The sequence below is a fragment of the Cebus imitator genome, unplaced genomic scaffold (genome assembly GCF_001604975.1).
Source record: "Cebus imitator isolate Cc_AM_T3 unplaced genomic scaffold, Cebus_imitator-1.0 Scaffold118, whole genome shotgun sequence".
Taxonomy (NCBI): domain Eukaryota; kingdom Metazoa; phylum Chordata; class Mammalia; order Primates; family Cebidae; genus Cebus; species Cebus imitator.
This window is the reverse complement of record NW_016107433.1, coordinates 5428691-5434641: the sequence shown is the minus strand read 5'-3', so window position 1 is coordinate 5434641 and position 5951 is coordinate 5428691. Positions and strand designations below refer to the sequence as shown.

At 35.7% G+C, this 5951-nt stretch overlaps 1 non-coding gene across 1 annotated transcript; it reads left to right on the top strand.

The window, feature by feature from the left end:
* The first annotated feature begins 1579 nt into the window (after positions 1 to 1579).
* LOC119472792 lies at positions 1580 to 1684 on the top strand. Its single transcript, XR_005201976.1, has one exon. It is a non-coding gene; the product is annotated as a U6 spliceosomal RNA (small nuclear RNA).
* Positions 1685 to 5951: the final 4267 nt, after the last annotated feature.

The following is a 5951-nucleotide window of genomic DNA, read 5'->3' as shown; positions in this document are numbered from 1 at the left end:
GGAGGACAAATTGGGAAATGGTGGTGACGAAAATGGAGTCAACAAGTATAGGCAGCTCTACTGATGAGTTAGAAAGGAGAGCAGAGAAATGGGTGTTAGTTGGAGGATCCCATTTAAAGGCTTTAAGTTTGGAGCAACCATAGCATGTTTGTATATCATTAAGAACAATTATGATAAAAATAGAAAAGAATGATGTGTAAGAGAGCGTATAATTGCAGGGACCAAGGCTTTGAGGAAGAGATGGAATCCAATTCCCAAGCCAAGGCACTGGCCTTAGGAATAGGGACATGTCATTCAGTGTAGTTGGAGGGAAGACAGAGATGATAAGTGGTAGATTTGGTTGTAGGAGGAATAGGTTCTCTCTTGATAGTTTCTAATTTCTCAGTGAAATAAGCCATGAAGTTATCAACTAAGACTGAGTAATACCAAGGATTATTTAAGATTTGTAGTAAGAAATTTTAAATGAGACCAGTAACTATGATTGTGTGTTTTCCTTAACCATATTTAGCTGTTCAGGTAAGGGTGAGAGTAGGTGACATGTTGGATTTGTCAGCTTTAGGGTTACCAGCAAGTATAAGGGTAAGAGGGGCAAGGGGATATACAGCAGGTTAATTATAGTGATGGACCACAGAACTTATTATTGGTGACATGAGAAATAATAATATGAGGAAGGAAATATGAGGTTGAATCAATTGATGGGTAGGTACAATGTGGTTGAAGGATTATTGGCAAATGAATTCTGAACTTTGAGTGAGCTAGAAACATTTCTAAATGGAATTCTTAAATCAGGATTTTGGATGTGGTATGGTGGGTATCTGAGAAGGGACAGAAGAAAAGATGAGTGGAAGTGAGGAGGTAAAAGAATCAGGCAGATGCTGAAGTCACCAAGAATGTTAAGAGGTATAGCGGTAGAGAAGAATACGATCAATCAAATGCTGACTACATAAACTGCATAAACAGAAGACTGAACAAATGACCACAAAAAAAGGAGACATAGCAGATACCACAATCTATTGGAATCTGAGTCAAAGGAATGGGTTTTTGAGAGGAGGAGGAGAAAGGGCCTGAACAGAGCAATGAGGTGAAAGAATGGCATCTATCCCACATCAAGACCCTGAAGATATGTGAGAAGAAGCAGCCACCACTTTTAACAGAGTAGGAGGAGAAGTAGGGTGCTAAGGGATAACCAGGTTTGGGTTAGAACAAGAAGTTGATAGAAACATTTTTGAGATGAGATTAATAATAGAGGAGTTTTGTTTTGTTTTGTTTTGTTTTGTTTTTCTCCTAATGAAAGACCACAAGTTCCAGAGAATTTGGGAAAAGGATTTGGGAGAATAAGAAGAGATGAGAAACTGGGTCAGATTTGGAGATGTACAGAACCACACAGGGATAAGCACACAGGTCTGATCATGACCTTAGAGCTTCACTGTCCAATACAATAGTCTCTAGCAAATATTTGCCTACCAAGCCCTTTAAATGTAGCTGGCCCAAATTAAGATGTACTCTAAGTATAAAACATATATTGGATTTTGAAGACAGTACAAAAAAGAATGTAAAGTTTCTTATTAATAATTTTTCAGTGCTCACTTCTGCAGCACGTATGCTAAAACTGTAATAATACAGAGAAGATTAGCATGATTAGCATGGCCCCTTCACACAAATTTGTGAAGAATTCCATATGTTTTCTGTTATTAAAAAGTCAAAAAATAACAGATGTTGGCAAGGTTGTGGAGAAAAAGGAATGCTTTTACGCTGTTTGTGGGAGTATAAATTAGCTCAACCATTGTGGAAGACAGTACAGCAATTCCTCAAAGACCTAAAGAAAAAAATTCCGTTTGATCCAGCAATCCCATTACTGTACCCAGTACAGTATATCCAAAAGATATCCAAAAGATTATAAATTGCTCTGTTATAAAGATGTATGTATGTGTATGTTCACTGCAGCGCTATTCACAGGAGCAAAGACATGGAATCAACCCAAATGCCCATCAGTGATAGACTGGATAAAAGAAAAATGTGGTGCATAGGCAACTGGAATACTCTGTAGCCGCAAAAAAAGAATGAGACCATGTCCTCTGCAGGGATGTGGATGGAGCTGGAGGCCATTATACTTAGCAAACTAATGCAGGAACAGAAAACCAAATATCACATGTTCTCACTTATAAGTGGATGCTAAATGATGAGAACACACAGACACATAGACGGGAACAACACACACTGGGACCTATTAGAGGGTAGAGTGTGGGAGGAGGGAGAGGAGCAGGAAAAATAACTAATGGGCAGTAGGCTTAATACCTTGGTAGTGAAATCATCTGTACAACCTACCCCCATGACACAAATTGACCTATGTAACAAACCTGCACATCCTGTACATGTACCCCTGAACTTAAAATAGAAGTTAAAAATTAATTTTTATATTAAATAAATGTTTAATGTTTTGATATTTTGGTTTAAAAATGTTATTAAAATTGATATCACTTTTTAAAAACTGTTTTAAATGTGGCTACTACAAAATTTTAAATTACATACATAGCTTGTATTACATTTCTATCGGATAGTGCTGCCTTAGAAGCTTTTATTTCTGGTGGTGACCTAACAGGGATGTTTGGCATGTTGGGATTAGGCCTGATAGATTTTTAGAGGAAGGTAGACCATCAATTCCAGTTATGCTTCTTTGGAGTGGTCTTTTCAATCCTTGCTTCTTCAATATGATTTTTAGACTAGTAGCATTGGTACCACCTGGGAGCTTGTTAGGTATGCAAAATCTCAGGTTCTGTTTTTTACCTACAGAACCAGAATCTGCATTTTAACAAGATCCCCAGGTGAGTATTATGCATATTAAACTCTGAGAAGCACTGCTTGGATCATTTTCAAGTGGTAAGGCTGATGAAGATGAAGCCAGGGAAAGGAAAGGGTACCAGAAACATCTTGCTAGGTGAGAAGTGGTCTTACCAGTGGGTAATTTGCAGTCTGGAGGAGAAGCATTCAAACCTGGGATAGCAATGACGTGTTTAGAGCTATACTTTCTAATATGGTAGCCATTGGTCACACGTGGTTATTTAACACTTGAAATATGGCTGCTATGACTTGAGATGTGTTGCAAGTGTAAGATGCACATCAGGTTTTAATGACTTAATATGAAAAAAAGACAGTAAAATATCTCATTAATAATTTCTAATGTTAACATGTTGATATGATAATATCTGGAATATACTGAGTTATATAAAATATATTGTTAAAATGAATTTCACCTTCTTTTAAGGTAGCTATTAGAAAATTTAAAATTTGTATGTGGCTTCCATTACATTTCTATTCAAGAGCACTTCTCTAGACCATACTGGAAGAGTCAAGCCTCCAAGATTCTCCCATACAGACAGACTGTATAGCAGGGGTTGGCAAAAAATGGCCACTACCTATTAGTATAAATAAAGTTATAGTGGAACAGCCAGATTTTTTATTTCACATTGTCTATGACTACTTTCATGCTATAACAACAGAGCTGGGTAGCCGTGAGAGAGAATGTATGGCCCACAAAGCCTAAAATTTTTATTAACTAGCTTTTTACAGTGAAAGTTTGCTGAACCTTGCCATAGAGGGAAGATGGAGAGGACTCATTGTTTTGTAATTCAGGATGGTTCAGGATTCACTTTCAGATTGCATAAAGCCTTTGTTTACAGAAAAGTGTGACTATAGCTAGAAAAATATTCTCATAGTAGTTGAAAAGCAGGATTAGAATCCTTTACATTTTATAATTGTTTATTTAATTGCAGTATTCTTTTATATTATTGAAACCATAATTCTGTTCCCATTTAAAATACTTTCAATAGGAAATACTCTTCAGAATCTATAAGGCTTATTAGTTTGGATTCTAATTGCAGTCAGATACTATTAAGTTTTTAATAATTTTAATTGGTTTATTTTTCTTTTATTCTCCTATTGCACACTGAGTAATTACTTAGTAATACGGTACCAAATGCTAAGATGCATAGCAACTTTGAATATGATAAGACAGGTTCAATTAACTTTTTTGACTAGTAATTATGTGCCCCTTTATAATATGGAAAGTAATAAACTTATTATTGCTTATCATTATTGTTCTTCCATCTCCATTTCTGCTATACTTCTTAGCTCAGGCCTTTAGTAAGTCCTGTGTTTTATACCAACATACCCCCCAGTTGGGTTTTCCTTTCTTAAATTTATTTTCCTCTGTAATCCATTCTTTTAACCATTTCTAGACTAATATTTTTAAAACACGACTTTAATATTCAAACTTCTCTGCTAAAAAAATCCTCAAGACCTACTGAATTTTAAAAACCTTCTGTCAAGTTCATAAACGGACCTTAGACAATCTTGTAATCTTATTTTCCATTAATAATCTCCATTCTTCTGCATCTCCATACTGCTATAGATACAGATCTTAATTTCTCAAAATGGTTCTCTCTTCTACATTCTTCCAGATTAGATTTGGTTAAGGTTATTGTCTTTAGTCGAGACTGTAACAATCACTTATAAAAATTTCACAGTTATCTCTATTCACTTATCACTTTAATGAAGAAACCATACAGCTGCTACAGAATTTTCCTAAATCATAAGCCTAGCTGGGTCATTACTCTGCCTAAAGTTCTTCCACAGTAACTCATTGTCCTACAGTTATGTTTCTTAATCTTTCTCTTTTTTTTTTTGTACATCTCTTTGAGATTCTGAGGACAGCCATAAAATGCATATAAGAATGAAAGCACACAGTTTTACATCTAGCTAGCATGTAAAAAGTCACAGGTGGCCTTTGCCCTGTGGCAACAAGAAAATAAAATAAAAATCATACTAATGTAGGGAACTATTAAAGACTGGTGAGTGCAAGGTAGTTCTGATGAACTCATTTCTAGAAAATGGAACCCTTCAAAGGTAAGCAGAAAAATCTTGTAAAAGATAAAAGATTTTTTGGAATCAAAAGGTAATCAGTCAACCTAGTAGCAATAGCGAGGGCTGATGGGGGCAGATTAAAGTCTGGAGGAGCCCCATACATACCAGTAATTTTAATGGCATAATAATCCTTTCTCTACCCCAAATTTTGTTGAGAAAGCAACAGTGAAGGCAGGCTTAAGAGAGTAAAGAATATGAATAATCTTTTATATCCTTAGGGTCCCTGCAGCCTACCTAGTGTCATAGTGCTCTAGTGAAGCTAAATACAAAGAATGGAAAATAGGTAAAATTACAGGCCAACCTCCTCTAAGCTCAAATACTGATAAAATAAGAGGGATTAGTTTCTCAGTGGAGGCAACCTGGGAAATATGAGGCCTGCTCTATCAGAGGTGAGATTAATTTTTATTAAGGCTGTAGCTTAGTCACAGATTAACTTGACCCCTCAAAAAATTTAAATTATATCGCCTCTCATTTTAGATGCCAGAGATAAGAAAGTGTACCCTCTTTCGAGGAAAACTCAAACAAAACAAGACAAAGCATGTTTAAGTCTCCCACCCTTTGTCTATACACAATGTCTGGCATATAATAAAATACCATGACTCATGTAAAGAAGCAAAAAAATGTGATGCACAACCAAGAGAAAAAAACATTAACAAACAGACTGATGCCTCATATAGTATAATAAGTGGATCAGGACTTTAAAATCAATATAAATATGTTCAAAAGTTTAGAACACAAAATGGTAGAATTTATGAACAGAAAGGTAATTTCAACAGAGAAACTGAAACTTTAAAAGGAACCAAATGAAAATTCTGGACTAAAAATAAAATATCTGATATAAAAAGCATATTGGATGCATTTAACAGCATACTGGACGCTGCAGGAAAAAGGATGAGGGAATTTGAGATAGGCCAAGATAAATTATCCAAACCGAGACAACAACAACAACAAAAAAGATTAAGAAAAACATAATGAGCTGGGCACAGTGGCTCACGCCTGTAATCTCAGCACTTTGGGAGGCCTAGGCAGGT